The sequence below is a fragment of the Cryptomeria japonica genome, chromosome 11 (assembly GCF_030272615.1).
Source record: "Cryptomeria japonica chromosome 11, Sugi_1.0, whole genome shotgun sequence".
Lineage (NCBI taxonomy): Eukaryota > Viridiplantae > Streptophyta > Pinopsida > Cupressales > Cupressaceae > Cryptomeria > Cryptomeria japonica.
The window spans coordinates 685,282,159-685,300,266 of NC_081415.1; positions in this window are offsets into that span (position 1 = coordinate 685,282,159).

The window sequence follows — 18,108 nt, forward strand, 5'->3', positions numbered from 1 at the left end:
AGAATCCATCCATCAAGGATAACATCGCATGACCTGCTGTGAGATCGACAATCAAGTCAATATTTGGTAATGGAAAATCATCCTTAGGACAAGCTTTGTTGATGTCTCTGAAATTTGTACATATTCTGATACTACGATTTGGTTTACTGACAGGCACTAAATTGGAGATCCATTCGGGATAATCAATTGGGCGTATGAATCCGACATCCAATAATTTCTCAAGCTCTACTTTGACTAATAATGCGACTTGTGGGTGCATCTTTCTTAATTTCTATTTCACTGGTTTTGCCCCTAGTTTAACTGTCAAATGGTGCATTACCAAATCCGGATCCAACCCAGGCATATCAGCGTATGACCATGCAAATTTGATTTGTCATTCTGTGAAGAAACTTATGAATCTTGACCTTTCTAACTCTGTCAAAGATTGAGCTAGGAATATGTTGTGTGGAACTTCTTCTATACCAATGTTTGTTTTGATAGTCTCCTCTACCAACATGGATGACGTTTTCTCATATGATGCTGGGAGAATGTCGAGCCTTCCATCTTCGAGTGCCTCAAAAAGGTTTTTCCCCTCAGATACGTCCTTTCTTTTTACTTTTTTGGGGTCAGACAGTGCCACAGTGTGGTTTTCGCCATAAGACCCTTGTTTTGTTTTTATTTTTATATTTTTGCTACTGGAAGGTCCAACACCCTCACCAAAATATGCCACGTTGTTGAGTTCTATAGTGTATCTTGCTTTATGGTCCCCAGGAGGAAGATCATCTCGTATACCAAGATAATCAATAAAGGCTTCATCATTTTGGAATGTGTCAAACTGTGCAGGTCCTTCATGGTCCCAGTCAATAAGTTGGTGGTGAACAAGGGGGAGGCCTTTTATGTCTTCGAAGTTAGCGGGGCTAAGAGTGAAGATGCAGTTATATTTAGGTAAGTCGAGGTAATTATCAAGGTCATCATTGGCACTCTCCTCATCAGTCTCGATCACGAACGAATCCAAATTATCATCACTAGTAGCGCATTCTGGGACAGGTGTTCTCATTCTATGTGATTTCGACCTAGGACCTAGAGGCAAGGACTGTATGGGATCCTTCGGGGTTGTTTCTTGACCAACCTTGAATTTTTCATAAAATTCCACTTCTTCTATGGGTTCCTCTGGCTCCTTGAATGTCTCGGTGAGCTCGTAGTCACTGAAGGATTTGTCTGAACCCCATTCCCATTCGTTGGAGTCTATGGAATAGTGATTTTCTTGTTGAATTTTGGCAGCTTTGATTTGTAATGCTTCCTTTTTTCTTTGAGTGTTTACCTTGTAAGTCATGAAACCAAGTCCTTTCGAGCATTCCTTTTTGAATGTCAATTCAGGTTGTAAAGGCTCAATGATGCATTCCTTTCTTAAGCCAACAAGGCTTTTGCCATCATACCCAATTTTTTGTAGAATCTTGAACCCTTTGCCATACTTGTCACATGGTATGCTGATGTGATCTTGTGTATCATTTTCAAAGTCTTTGTAAAGCATTTTGTATAAGTCTTCCTCTTCCAGTTCACCCCATCTTTCAAAGATAGTAGGGTCCCATTTGAGTATAATGATAGATACCTTCTTATTAGGATGTGGTCTTCCATATTCTTTTGGTGAACTCATGACTTGTTGTAAGTACATGGTTTGATTCAAAGTGTATTCACCCATGCCCTTGTCTTGGAATTTCCCCTTAGGTTCACCTTGTTTTGATGTCAAAGGTTTTAATGACTCAGGATCAATGTATGCAGAAGAAGGAACAACTTCCCTTTTACTTGGAATTATTGTCTCAGTTTTCGGTCTCAAGTTATTGCAGTATATGAATGGATTAGGATCTCCATTAACTTTTATTTCAACTTCATTATGTGGAAACTTAATGCATTGGTGATATGTAGATGGGACTGCCCTCATTTCATGAATCCAAGGATGTCCTAGTAATATATTATATGTGAGATCTAGGTCTAGGACTTGACAAACCACATCCTTTGTAACTAGCCCAACTCTGAGAGGTAAGGTGACTGTGCCTTTGGATGAATGCTCTTCATCATCATATGCCTTGCTGGTAATTTTGTTTGTAGAATTCACAGCTTTATCATAATATCCCAATTATTTAATAGTGCTCAATGTACAAATGTTCAAACCTACTACTCCATCTATCAGGACTTGTTTTATTCAATGTTTGTGTATGAAGGCTTCAATGTGTAAAGGTGCATTATGTGGCTGACTTACAGAGGCATCATCGACTTCTGTGAATGTAAGGGAGTGTGGAATGGAAAGGTATCCCACCATGGCTTGAAACTGGTCCACGTTCAGATCAGTAGGGATGGAAGTGTCTCTCAAGATTTTGTCAAGAATGGCTTTAGGTGTGGGGGATATGCGTAAGAGCTCAAGGATTGAGATTAGCGCGGGTGTCTTCCCTAACTGTTCTACAAGGTCATACTCAGGCTTGGTCAATGAGGAAGCAGTGTTTTTAGTTGGAGCACCTTGCAAAGTGAATTTACCTTGATGGGTTGTAACATGACATTCAGAGGTAGGTTTGGAAGAAGATCCAATGCCTTTTAGGACAATTTTGGGTCTTTGGGTAGAATTTTCAGGTGTTTTGTCCTTGATGATAATCGTAGAGACATAATTATCCATTGAAATGTGATTGATAGTTGAATCATAGTTATAAGATGCTCTGGTATAGTTGGTTTGGTCATCTATGGCTGCAGCTTTTCCCTTGTTGTGCTTTGGGAATGGTTCCTTAAACATCTCATGTTCTTGATTGGATGAGTGTCCTTCAATCTCAATGTCACCTCTATCAATGAGATCTTGTATGATGTTCTTCAATCGATGGCAATTTCCCATCTTATGACCTTTGCTCTTGTGAAATTTGCAATACTAATCATCATTCCACCAATTTGGTTTGACCTTTGGTTCATATGGAGGAAAATCTGAATAGTGATTACTTTGTTTGCCACTAGCTTCTTGAAAACTGACTCAAGTGGTTCTCCGAATGGGGTGTACTTCCTTCATGATCTAGAAGTTGTTCCAGTATTCACTTGATTGTTTGTAGAGCTTGATCCCAAAAAAATGATTTTGGGTCACACTGTATTGGCATCAACAACACCATCATTGACTATGTTCTTGTTTTTGTTCCAAAATCTTGGCTCATCTTTTCCTTTAAAGTCATCTTTGTTTTCCTTGAATATCTTAATGACTCCTTGCTCAATTAGGACCTTTTCTATCACTAAGCCTTTTTCAATGACATCCTTGAAGGTGGACAAACAAGCTTTCCTTAGATCATAGCCAATGTCTTTATTAACATTCTGGGTGAATATTTCTACCATTTCCTTTTGTGGAATTTCATAAGAGCATCTACTTGCTAGATTTCTCCATCTTTGTAAAAATGATGAAAAATATTCTCCATCCCTTTGCTTGGTGTTGCACAAAGTAGTGACTGATATATCTGTCCCTGTGTTGTATGAGAAATGTTTTATAAATGCCTCAACTAAGTCACCCCATGACTTAATTCCAGGTGGGAGTTGGGAGAACCATTCCATAGCTTGATCACCTAAGCTTTGTGGGAATAATCTCATCAAATATGTCTCTTCTGCTACTACCTCAATGCAAGCTATGAAAAATTATCTTATGTGTGCCTTAGGATCCCCTTTTCCTCTATACTTATCAAGCTTAGGCATCACAAAGTGTATAGGAAACAGAGGCATTGGAATGCTTTTGTCAAACGGATAGGGACATATGTCTCTCATTGTGTATGTTGGCTTCGATGTAATTATGTCCTCCATTTTCTTTTGTAAGTCCTTAATTTGTTGCTCCAAATTTTTCTTAGGTGGAGATCGACTTCTTGGACCATACCCCATGCTTGAGGCACCAATTGGAGGAGGAGCATGTTGCATATATGGATGATATTGATCATACACATGTTCATATGGAGGAGGTCTATAATGATGCTGCGTATAAGGACCACTTGGTATAGAGTCATGATGAGGAATGGAATATCTTCTTTGTCCATGTATACCATACTCTATAGGCATATCATGAGTTTGTTCTAGTGTGTTGCCCCCAAATTTGATGCCAGGTTTCCTTGTGTCCAAATTTTGAGCATGCCTTTGAATATCCAATTTCTTTAGTGGTTGATCCTTAGCATTGGTATGTGGTTGAGCATATTTTTCTGCATAAGACTTCCATAATGGTCTACGAAGGTGAGTATCATATGCTTGACCATGTGTGTATGGGACCTCTGGTTTTTGAAACAAAGATGATGGTGATTCAGGCAAAAGATGTGGTCCTCTATTGCCTCCACTATTAGGCCTCCTTTGATCCATGTTGGGGTGAGGTTGTTGCAAAGGTCAATTTTCCATTATTTGAGACATGTCAAAATCATGAGGTATCTTGGCTCCACTTTGTGCCATCACTTGTAAGAAATACTGTCTATCCCTCCTCATTATTTCCTTAACCAATCTATTGAAATGAGGATTCATAATGGTGTCTTCCACTTCTGCTAAATGTATGGAGAAGTTGTCCATATTGTCATTGTGTGTATCATTGTTGTTTGTAGTGTCCATGTTCTCAACATTTGGAATGTTTCTATAGGCATCCATGTCAGGTAATGTAGTATGATCAGAATTGAAAAAGATATCATTGTCATACTCATAAGAACTCATGTTTGTGGACTCTTGAGCCTCTTTAGCTTCTCTCCTAGATTTTTGGGAACGGGTTTCAACCATGAACTAGGTATTGACCAAGATGTGTGAGACTAGATGAAAATGGAAAGAGTATGGAAGACTAAGAGTTGGATGAAATGTAAATGAATCTGAGGTGTACTTGCAATGTCCAAAGTGTAAGACCAAGTATGTATGTAGTAGAGTAGGTGTGGCTTCCAAAGAGAGGATAGTTTCTCTTGATCAGGTAAGTTGACCTTGACTCTAAGTAAGACCAAATTAGACCCAAAGGTGATAGACCTTGATGAGGGACCACTTAGCAAAATGTTGTTGTATGTAGTGTGTTGACAAAGTATGATGAGGACAAGCAAGTGACCTTTTGACTCAAGTTTAGACAAATGTGAATGTAATGTAAGGTGTAAAGAAATGATGGACTTTGTGAGACCCAAAGATAGGTTGAATGCTAGATGGAAACCTGAAGAGATAACCTATGAAGCTCAATAAGTCTAAAATTGACTATTCTTGTTTGCTAAATTATGAAAGTCTTCAATCCTAAATACAAAAGTGCCTGTATACTTCATGGATGTGCTTAAAGGACACAGACATTATTTTGTCGGACACAGACATTATTTTGTCAGATACAGACGCACTTAAATGACACAGACGTAGTTCTGTTAGACACAGACGCATTTTTGAGATGTTGCAATGTTGCTCAAAAGACACAGATGCATTTTTGCTCTTCATAGACATGGTTATATGACACAAATGCGATTCTGTCAGACACAGACGTGCTTCTCCAAACTTTGTGCAATGTTTTCCAATCTGTGACATTGTTTGTTGTGACCAAATCTGAATGTTTGACTATTTATCATGGCAAGAGGACACAATGCTGATGAGGACTCAATGTTTGCAAGTGTTTAGACTCAAAATGACTCCAAGAAAAGTGTGTTGTTTGATGTAAAATTGTTTTGCATACACTTGAAGACACAAAAGGCACAATGTTTGATGTTTGGTCTTGAATGTTTGATTGTTCAAAATAAGTCAACCACAATTCTTATGGCTGGCCACGACAATAGTTGTTGATCCCACATGGAGTTTCCCCCGAGGCTACGGTATTCAGAGTGGATACTTAGATGCTTGACCCCACTGGCTCCACCCTCGACACTCATTTCTTGGGTAAGCCAAGAATCAATCCCCATGAAAACTCCTCGTGGTGAACTTTGTATCTCTACTAAGAACCATATGTGTGTGGGCCACTACCAGAGGTCCGACCTCCTGCCTCAACAACTAGAAGGATTTTGGCTTCTAAAACAAAAAGGTGCTAGTAAGGGCATTTGCTCATGTGGCCATACATGCGACACTTTCAGCTCTATAAATATAGAAGGCTCCCAACTGATAGGGGTTACACCCTACAACTGATCAAATAAATTTGATCAAACGAGTTTATGGGGAGACATAGTGTCGGTATGAACTAATCAGCACATGTTATTCATAGTTTTCACCATGAATACAGTTATTTATAGTGGTTTGGAAGAAGATGGCTTTTCTTTTTCTATCACTTGGGTCATTCTCTCCTCACTAGTTGTCCTAATGACCACACGGGGAGACAGGCCCTCTAAAGATTAAACAAAAAGAGCCTATTGCTCAAAACACAAAAGACAATGATTTAATTTTAGTGCACCAATTGAAGTGTTTGCTAGTCTATGAAAACAAGGCACACAAATAAAAATAAAAAACCCTTGCCAAGGACCTGCAACAAAGTTCTATTAGTAGTTTGGATTGTTTCAAATGATCACCCCTTCCTACAAGCACACAAGTTAGGTAAATTTTAAACCCAAAAGACTTTGTAAAAATAGGGGCCTTCAACAAAATGCTTTTTCTTTGAAGACAAGTTGCACCAATTCTGTTAGCTAGATCTAAAAATGTTAGCTCAAAATAAACCAGATCTGAAAACCCGAATGACTAAAAACTGAATCAATGAAACCCAAAATGAAACAAGTGCACACAGATGCGGTTATCAGAAACACAAATGCAGCTTCTCGACATAGATGTGCTTAGATGAGACATAGATGCAGCTCCAAAATACAGACGCGGCTTCTGGACACAGACGCGCCTGAAAACCCCACAGACGCAACTTCCAGAATTTGTAAAAAAAATTATTGTCAAGGATGCAGATGCAATCCCAGATGTCTCAGACATGACAAAAAACCAAAAACGCAATCCGAAAGTACATAGACGCAAAAATATCAAAATGTTGTCGAAAATGTCAGATCTACAACTTCAAAACACGAAATTTGCAACAAGGATGTTAAATGCAAAAGGGACAAGAGTCCCACTGAGTGTGCCAAAATGTTTACGGTGAAAATGGATAACAATAATGATGAAAGACTAAATGAATTCAACCACAAAACCCTAGCCTAACAACAACAAAGATCCACCATAACATATGAAGATTACCTAAGACAATGCAAATCAAATGAAATCACAAAGATTATACCATCACATGTCCAATAGGGTTTGGATCTCCATTCTTCCTATCTCCATTGATCTTGCTTGATATATTTGCTCTTAGATTTTATGTGCACAAGAGCTAAACAAAGAACGGAATGTGGTTGCAAGTAGGATCACATATGAAAAGCGTAGTGTAGTCAAGTGCATAATTGAGTTAGCGAGGGTTTGATAATGAAGGAAGCATCTTCTTATATAGAAGGCACTATAAGAAATGGAGGGATAAGATTGAGAGGTGTAAAAGAGGTCGGCTATGATTAGAGGGTAGGTAGAGGAAATAAGAAAATAATAAGAGGGTAGGTAGTGTATGAATTAAGAGATGAATGACATGTGTCATGGGTAGAAAAGGCTAATGAATTAATTAATTAATAGAAGAAGTGGGATCAATTAAATAAATAAGATATTTATTTAATTTAGGAAAAGGGGAATTTAAATAAATAAATGTATTTATTTAAATGAGAAATAAGGCTAGAAGAGGATAAATGAATTAATTAAATAAATAAAGATTTATTTAATTAATAGAAGAATTAGGCTAAAATAATTAAATAAATAATATTTATTTAATTAGACATGACAATTTTAGGTGTCTACAATAGCAAGTGCCAGGTATTGGCTAGTACTTGTCTTTTTAGTATTGTAATTTAATTATTAAATAGTTAAAACCATAATTATTTTTAAATCTTAATTTTAACTTTAATGATAATTATAATATTTAACAATAACTAAAATTATAATTATAATTTAATTATTATAGAAATTTAAGATTATAATTCATTATTAAGATTAAAATAATCTTGATTAATAATTATTTAGTTAAAATTATCGAATGATTATAAATTAAAAAATAATTAATTAAAACTAGAGTTATAATATAATTTATCAAAATACTTATTATCATAAATTGTAACAATTTTACATGTAGAAACTAATCCCCATGGTTATCTAGCTTTTTTTCCTCAACCTTGAGAGAAAAATCTTCGAATAGAGTATAAGTTTAGCAGAGTTTTGTTTTGGTCTCCTCACTTCTAATTGTTTTGATTAATTAAGAAAAATAGGTTTTCAGGACCCGAAACCTCTAATAGAGGAGATTAAGATAAAACTTTTAAAAGTCCAGAGCATAAAGCCTGCTTACAAAATTAAAAGCAGAAAAGCCAACAAACCAAAAAAGACAGCAAAAGAAAGAAACGACAAAGAAACTAGGAAAGCACTACACAGCTATAGTCTTTAGAAGGTCTTCTGCCTTTTTCACCAACTGGTCATAGGTGGCCCCTATAAAGTTCTGATACAATTAGCTAACAAGATGAGAGGGGGGGGTGAATCATACAAACTTAATCTTCCATAAAATCAACAGATTCAACCTCAGTAATAGATACTTTAGCAACATAACTAAAAAATGCTAAACATGCAAACTCATAAACACATAATCATCATAACACATATAGCACTAGATTTAACATGGAAACCCAAATAAGGAAAAACCATTGTGGGATTTTGGACCCACTAAGAAATATACTCTTCTAGAGTATGCTCGGTTAAAAGAAAATCCTATTGAAGATTACAAACACATTGCTAGATGTGACCCGGTTAAGGGATTTCCCTCAGATCTATTAGGATCTTCACTTTGTTAGAAGTGACCTTGTCAAAGGATTTAAAACACTCATTTAGAATGTTAGCTTGCTAGAGGGTTTACAAATAAGACTGTTAAGTCCACTCGGTTAAGAGATTTCGTGTCACTTACAAAACAAACAATAGTAATAAATATATCTGCAACTTCACATCTCAAATGCTAAAGCAGATTCTTATTTGCTCAAAACAATCTTGTCATAGGACTTATCTTGTCCCTCTGCTAGGCTCCTTACTCTGTTATTCAAACAAGTCTTCAAGCTTCTATGCTCGGTAATCACTATGTAGCATCCCTGTGCTTACACTTTCCCACATACATTGTTTATCAACAATTCCTTATTTATAAAAAATTGCTAACCGCTTAATCTCCTTGATCACATTTCCCATGATCAATGTTAGCCATCAGATCTTCAATCTTGACTAGGTTCAATGTATCCTTCGATCTGAAAACATTTTACCTTGCCTAGGGACTTGCATTCCTTTCTTGGAACTTGCACAAGGTTATTGCGGTTCAATCTGCGTTGTAGATCTTCTTGCCGATCTCCTATTTCCATAGATCCTTAACAAACTTCATGCATGGCATACCAATCATTTATACATCTCCAGTTCATCATTGTCCTTCATTAAATAATTCTTGTATTCATCCAATATGATCTGTCATAACTCGGTTGCAACTTGGTAAATACTAATCATTACTCGATAGACATTCTACCTTCATTAACCGATATCGATAACCTTAGGCTTTACCGACTAGGTTCCTTAGGGTTTACTGACTAGGTTCCTTACTTGGTGACATAGTATAGTATTAACCTTACAATCAACAACATATGTAGGATATCAAAACAATCTAAACATCATGATCTCATCATTGTCTAACTCGGTAATAGTTGCCTATTGAATAACTTATTTATCCCCTTATTTATCACATTCTTTCTATGTCTTTTACCAACATCTTAATTCTCTTCAAATCAATCTTCTCAATATATGGCAACATCATACTGAATCAGAAAATCAATTTCTTGACATCAATGACAAAATAATGTTATAAAGATAGTTATCATCCTTTTTCAGTTATATCAAATAATCTTCAACAACCTTCTCAATATCCTTAATGAATATCAACAATCTCCCCCTTTGGCATTGATGGCAAAACCAACGATTAAATGGTAATACCAACAAGATATTCAAATTGATTTGATTCAGATTGCTGTTAGACTTCTTCTGTTATCCTTGAGCTGTTAAAATCTCCTGAAGTCTTCTCCCTTTTGTAATCTTCTCCCCCTGTCATTAGTCTTCAGTTATCTTCTACATTTAGGATTTTACCATTTAGTCTTCTCCCCCTTTTACAACAATGCAAAAAACTAAAAGAACTAAATCAGGATTTCTTCCCCTGTGAAGTGATTTGCCTTGTTATGTATCATCTCAGTCTCGATCAGACCAACTTGCCTTTATTCACTATTTCCTGCACACCTTTAGAAAACCTTCTAAAGTGCGTAAATCAACATCAATCCACACATGATATTCTGTGGATTCACTGAATTGATGCTTTCACCAAACTCTATCAGTGAGTAGAAGATAGGGGTAGGACCCCTAACTTGCTTCTGAGATACTCAAAAGTGTCCCTTGGCAATGGCTTTGTGAAGATGTCTGCTAATTGCTCCTTTGAACTGATATATTCCAGCACAACTTTCTTTTTTTGAACTTCTTCTCTGAGATAATGATACTTTATAGATATATGCTTTGTCTTAGAGTGCATTACCGGATTCTTTGAAATGTTAATGACACTAGTATTATCACAGAATATAGTTACTGGCTCGGTAACTTTCTCATTTATACCTTCCAACGATTGTTTGATGCATTCTATATTTGTGCAATTCAATGTTGGAGCAACATATTTAGCTTCTGCTATTGATTGTGAAATACATCCTTGTTTCTTACTGAGCCAATTCACTAGTCTTTCTCCTCAAAAGAAAGCTCCAGCACTTGTGTTTTTCCTGTCATCTATGTTGCCTACCCAATCAACATCAGTATAAACTTTTAAATCAAAATCATTCCTCTTTTCATATACTAAGCCATAATCTTTAGTGCCTCTCAGGTATCTAAAAATTCTCTTGATTGCTATCATATGGGTTTCCTTGGGATCTGCAGAGAATATTGCAACAATGCCTACTACATGTGCTATATACAATCTACTATGCACAACATATTGCAACTTCCCAATCATAGATCAATAAAGTGTCTCATCAACAGATGTAGATCCATCATTCTTTGATAGTTTACAGTTACTAGTAGTCATAGGAGTACTTACAGGTTTAGAATCCTCCATTCCAAATTTCTTCAAGATTTCCTTTATGTACTTGGATTGAATAATGAAAATCTCATCTTTCATTTGCATTATTTGTAAACCTATAAAATACTTTATCTCACTGAATAATGACATCTCAAATTCTTTGCACATTTCATTTCCAAAATTCTTGCATAAGGAGTCATTACCACAAAAAATAATATCATCAACAAATATGGCTTAGATTAGTATTCCATTGTCCTCATCATTCTTCATGTACATATTGTTGTTTTCAATTGTCCTTATAAAACCAATTTTGATTAAGTAAGAGTGTAGTCTCTCATACCATGCTCTAGGTGCTTGTTTCAGACCATATAAAGCTTTGTTTAATTTACATACCTTCTCTTTACTCTTGTCTTCAACAAATCCTTCAAACTGTTCAATATAAACTTCTTCTTCTAGTATACCATTCAAAAATACAGATTTAACACCCATTTGATATACCTTGAAATTTTTGAAAGCAGCATATGCCAACAATGTTCTTACTCCCTCAAGTCTAGCCATAGGTGTAAAAGTCTCACCATAATCTATTCCTTCTTCTTGAGTATGACCTTTGTAAACTTGTCTTTCTTTGTTGCGAATGACCTCACCTTTTTCATTTAGCTTGTTTCTGAAAATCCACTTAGTACCGATTACATTTTTGTCCTTCGGTCTTGGGATCGGTGTCCATGTGTCATTCTTCTTGATTTGATCAATCTCTTCTATCATAGCATTTACCCAATCTTCGTTGTTAAATGCCTCTTTTACTATTCTCAATTCAAATTCACATATCAGACATGTGTTCTATCTTAGTTTGTTCCTTATCATCACTAGATCATCCTTATCTCCTATAATCTGACTTGATGCATGAAGTCTTCTAACATATTTGGCTAATATAGGCTCGGTAGGTTCTATATGATCTTCTTCATCACTCGGTAATTGGACAAAATCTTCATTTTCATTAGCAACTTTCTCGGTAGGACTTCTCGGTTGAACATAAACAAATTCTTCATAATCTTCTAGTTCTTTGGAATTTCCTTCATCATTTCTTTGTGCAAATTCATCAATTTTCACATTTGCACTTTCCACTATTTTGTTAGATGATTTGATCAGACATTTAAATGCTTTACTTCTAGAAGAATAACCAAGAAATGTTCCTTCCTCACTTTTCGGATCAAAATTTCCATTTCTGTCATCTTTGTGAACATAGCATCTACTTCCAAAGATTTTAAAATAACTTACATTAGGTTTCTTGTCATACCAGATTTCATATGGTGTCTTCATAGTTCCTTTCTTCAGTTGTACTTGGTTCAGAGTGTAAACTATAGTGCTGATTGCTTCTCTCCAAAATGTTTGAGGTACCCTCTTTTCTATCATCAAGGTTCTAGCACAATTTATAATTGATCTATTTCTTCTCTCAACTATCCCATTTTGTTGAGGTGTTCTCGGTGCAGACACTTGCCATTTTATACCATGATCATTGCAGAATAAGTTAAATTCATCAGAAGTGAATTCTCCTCTATCAGATCTAAGACATTTCAGCTGTCTTCCTGTTTCATTTTCAACTCTTGCCTTGTGCCATTTAAACATTTGAAAAGCTTCTGATTTTTCTTTTAAAACCATAACTGACATCATCCTTGAGTAATCATCCACAAATAATATGAAATATTTATCACCATAATAACTTTGAACTTTCATGGGACCACAAAGATCAGTGTGTACTAGATCTAAAATTCCTTTAGAAGTGTAGGACTTACTTGTAAATCTTGATCTTGTCATCTTACCCATCTGGCATCCTTGGCACATAGCATTCTCAAGTTTTTCAAGACTCGGTAGACCTCTTACTCGGTGCTTCTTACTTATTTTGATCAGATTATCAAAATTTACATGACAAAACCTTTTATGCCATAACCAGGTATCATCTATCTTACCATAAATACACTTGTTCCGAGTTGAGTCAAGATGAAATGTATTACCTTTTGTTTGTGTCCCGATAGCAGCTAACTTTCCATGCTTGTCATGAACTTTGACAATTCCTTTCTGAAATTCTATTCGGTATCCTGTATTATTTAGTTGTGCTACACTCAACAAATTGTATTTCAAACCTTCAACCCAGTATACATCATCACATTTAGCATTGTCAAGAAGTGTTATAGATCCTTTACCTTTCACCAGACATGGTGCATCATTACCAAATCTTACATAGCCTCCATCATAGTCTTCTAATTTAATAAACTTGTGTTTATCACCTGTCATGTGATGTGAGCATCCACTGTCTATGATCCAAGAATCATTATTATTTATGTGAGATATTAGGGATTTTTATTCATACCTTTCTTCATCAGATCCATCTTTAATAGCCACATAAACAACTTCCTCAGTATCTATTTCATTAGATTGATCATCATTGGATTCTTCATCAGCTACTAGGCATGTCTTTCTGTCTCTCCTTCTGAAGTCTTGGTGTCCTCTATATTGGTTTTCTTTCTACCTGTTATCTTAGTATTCTCTCTTTTCACTAGATTCTTTGTCAAGATAGTTAGAAGCCATATGTCCTATTTTATCACAATTGAAACATTTTAAAGGTAGCTTTCCTTTATACTTACCTTTTCCTCTCGGTAACCTTCTGGCTAATAATGATTCAAACTCTTCTTGCTTCTTGATTTCCTCATATATTTTGTGCACTTCTTCCATGTTCTTATGAAATCTTTCACTTGCACCACTATGATTCCCTTCAGAGTACTTACTCATTCTATCATTGTAATCATCAGATTCACCAATATGAAAAGAACTGAATGCAGATTCAACTTTGTTTACCGAAGACCCACTGTTATCAAAATTACTTAACTCAAATGCATGTAGCTTACCAATAGTAGCATCCAAAGAAATTGGCATGTTAGGTACAAACCTTAGTTCATTGATTGCAGAGACTCGAATAGCATAAGAAAGTAGAAGGGTTCTCAACAACTTACTTGTTACATCCTTTTCTTCAATAGTTCCTCCTGCTCCTTTAATTTGATTGATAGTCTCCTTTAACCTTGTATTGTATTGGGTTATGTTCTCACCTTCATTCATTCTCATGGATTCAAGTTGTCCTCTTAGACCATCTAATTTTTCTCTTTGAACATGTTCATCACTGCAATACACATATATGAGCTTAGTCCACATTGCTTTTGCATCATTACAACCTTCTAGACCATTAAACTCTAAGTCGGTCAATGCTGATGTTATTTCAATCATAGCTTGAATATGTTCTTTCTTTGCCTTTATCTCTTCCAAGGTCATCGGGTTGGTGCTTGGTGGTATGTAATCATTCTCCAAATAATATGTTGCATATTCTCCAATTCCTGATAAATGCAGCTTCATCCTTTTCTGGCATGTGGAGAAAATTGACTTGTTCAGCTTTGGTGCATCTCTTTTATACATCTTCGGATCTGTGCCTCTTGTACCTTTAAACTTTTCTTCCAGAGTCCAAAGGTCTAATACCAATTGTAAACTTCTAATGCCAATAGCTAACAAGATCAGAGGGGGGGGTGAATCATACAAACTTAATCTTCTATAAAATCAACAGATTCAACCTCTGCAACATATACTTTAGCAACATAACCAAAAACTGCTAAACATGCAAACTCATAAACACATAATCATCATAACACATATAACACCAGATTTAACATGGAAACCCAAATAGGGAAAAACCACTATGGGATTTCGGACCCACTAAGAAATATACTCTTCTAGAGTATGCTCGGTTAAAAGCAAATCCTGTTAAAGATTACAAACACATTGCTAGATATGACCCGGTTAAGGGATTTCCCTTAGATCTGTTACGATCTTCACTTTGTTAGAAGTGACCTTGTCAAAGGATTTAAAACACTCATTTAGAATGTTACCTTTCTAGATAGTTTACAAATAAGACTCTTAAGTCCACTTGGTTAAGAGATTTCTTGTCACTTACAAAATAAACAATAGTAATAAATATATCTACAACTTCACATCTGAAATACTAAAGTAGATTCTTATTTGCTCAAAAAAATCTTGTCATAGGACTTATCTTGTCCCTCTACTGGGCTCCTTACTCTATTATTCAAACAAGTCTTCAAGCTTCTATGCTCGATAATCACTATGTAGCATCCATGTGCTTGCACTTGCCCACATACATTGTTTATCAACAATTCCTTATTTATAAACAATTGCTAACTGCTTAATCTCCTTGATCACATTTCCCATGATCAATCTTAGCCATTAGATCTTCAATCTTGACTAGGTTCAATGTATCCTTCGATCTGAAAATATTTTACCTTGCCTAGGGACTTATATTCCTTTCTTGGAACTTGCACAAGGTTATTGCGGTTCAATCTGCATTGTAGATCTTCCTGCCGATCTCCCATTTCCATAGTTCCGTAACAAAATTCATGCACGACATACCAATCATTTATACATCTCCAGTTCATCATTGTTCTTCATTAAATAATGCTTGTATTCATCCAATACGATCTGTCATAACTCGGTTGCAACTTAGTAAATAGTAATCTTTACTCAGTAGACATTTTGCCTTCATTAACCGATATCGATAACCTTAGGGTTTACCAACTAGGTTCCTTTCTCAGTGACATAGTATAGTATTAACCTTATAATCAACAACATATGTAGGATATCAAAACAATCTAAGCATCATGATCTCACCATTGTCTAACTCGGTAATAGTTGCCCATTGAATAAATTATTTCTCCCCTTATTCATCAATTACTTCTATGTCTTTTACTGACATCTTAATTCTCTTCAAATCAATATTCTCAAGATATGGCAACATCATACTAAATCAGAAAATCAATTTCTTGACACCAATGACAAAATAATGTTATAAAGATAGTTATCATCCTTTTTCAGTTATATCAAATAATCTTCAACAACCTTCTCAATATCCTTAATGAATATCAACAATCTCTTTCTATTGAAATGCCAACAACCCCAACAAATTTGAGATCATCTAGGTCCTTGATAGGTTTCTTTTCTTTCTTTTTGCCTCTGGTTCTGGTCCTGGGTCCTTAAGCATCTCCTATGCCTTCTATGTCAGGGTCAATATCCAGGGTCTCCTTCTCTTCATCCAGTTTGCTGATGAGAGTATTAGTGTTTCTAGAAAAAATATTCAAGATACTTAAACTCTGTTTTGCAATACTCTTGAGGCAGTCCTTAATTTTGCTGACTTTACTGGTAGTGCCCGAAATAATTTGGCCCATATCGTCAGCAAGGGTTTTCCTTTCCTTGAGGTCTTTCTCAATTTTCTCAAATCTGGAGTTGAGGGAATCTCTTATGTTTTCGGCTTTTGAAATGGTATTTTTTCAGATCCTCAATGTAATCAGCCATAGTCTTCCCTTCCCCAGTGTTGATGGTTTCTAAGATCTGAATTTTGTGGCTGAACTTTTTGTTGTCATCCACAACTTTCTTGTAACCAGTTATAAACCACTCCATAGTGTCCAAAAAACCTTGCATACCCTCTAGAGGAGGGTTAGGGGGAAGATCAATCTTACCAAAGATGTCCTATTTCTTTTTAGGGGTGTCACAAACTGTTGTGTTGTCATCCCTAAAAGCCTCACCGGTGGTAACCTACTCCAGATTATGTTAAGCTTCTGAGGTCCTTTCCTGCTTTTGAGCCTCCAACTCCTTCACATTCTCCTCCTTCCTCGTATGGTTGTTTCTGGTGTATGTGTGGACTTTAGTTTTCTTTTTCAGAGAACCCTAGGGTTTCTCCTTCTTTGAGTCTTCAAAGACCTCCTCCTCCAATGAAGAGCTAATCTAGAGGATTCTACCTTTAAGTTTTTTACCCTTTGAGGTAGAAGGTATGGTTTTCATATGTTTCCTCTTCTTACCAATTTCAAAATCTGAAACATCCAAGCTATCCTCAGAATCACTCATAGGTTCGTTGTCAAAACCCTCATCCCCTGAAAAGACAGAGTCAGACCTATGCTCCTTAGACTCAATAGAGGGTTGCAGGTGGGAAATTTGATTGGTCTTGAGATGGTCATAAATAAGGACCATTAAGCCTTGATGCATTGCAATATCCCCCATAGGGTTCTCTTTGTAGGCCTCAATGGTGGCATTCATCAAGCATAACAGAAAATAAGGAAAGTTAACCTTCTCATCATGCCTAAAATGGTTCAGCAATACAAAGTGGTAGCCATATACTTTAGTAAATCTCCCATCCAGTGTAATGTAGCGCATTAAAACAAAGAGGACCTCCTGCCATGGTTTAACAAAAGCCCTAGGGGGATAATAAGTTTTACTTAACTTAACCAGGCATTTTTTCTCCTTATTAGTTTCAAGATATCTATCAATGGCCTCCTTATTGACTTTTTTGTCTCTATAGAAGTTGCATCCTTCCCTTCTGAGACCCGTAGCTTGGGCAATAAGGTCTTCGTCAATAACAACAGACTGGTCTCCCATTTTTAACATTCCCTTTCTCCAATTTTTATAGAAAAAGTTGGTAACCGTGCCATCCCGTCCATGGAGTCTCTCCATGAATTTTGAAAATCCACCCTTCTGCAAAATACTCCAAAACGCCTCCTTTTGTTTCCAGTCCTTACAGCTGCTAGGTTCGTATCGCCATCTGTTCCACCCATATTTTTGTTGTTCAAGGATGAATTTTGAAACTTGTAGAGAGTTTTCGATAGAAAGTTTCTTGAAACTATCAGATTAACCCAAAAAGCATGGGAAGTGATAGAATAGGTATTATAATAAATGAGGTTGACATTATTATAATAACTCGAAGTACTCCATTTAGTCCTTGTCATTATTATTATGTTCATCAAAAATATTTGGAGTGCTACTATATCGGTCCTTGAAAATGATTAGTCTGACATCCTCAAGGAGTCCTTGTTCTCCTATCTATGTTATCATTTCATCTTTATTAACTATCATGTTGGTTGCCCAGTCAACCAACCCATTGGCTTCATGGTAGATATGGGATATATAACTTTTTTCAAAAG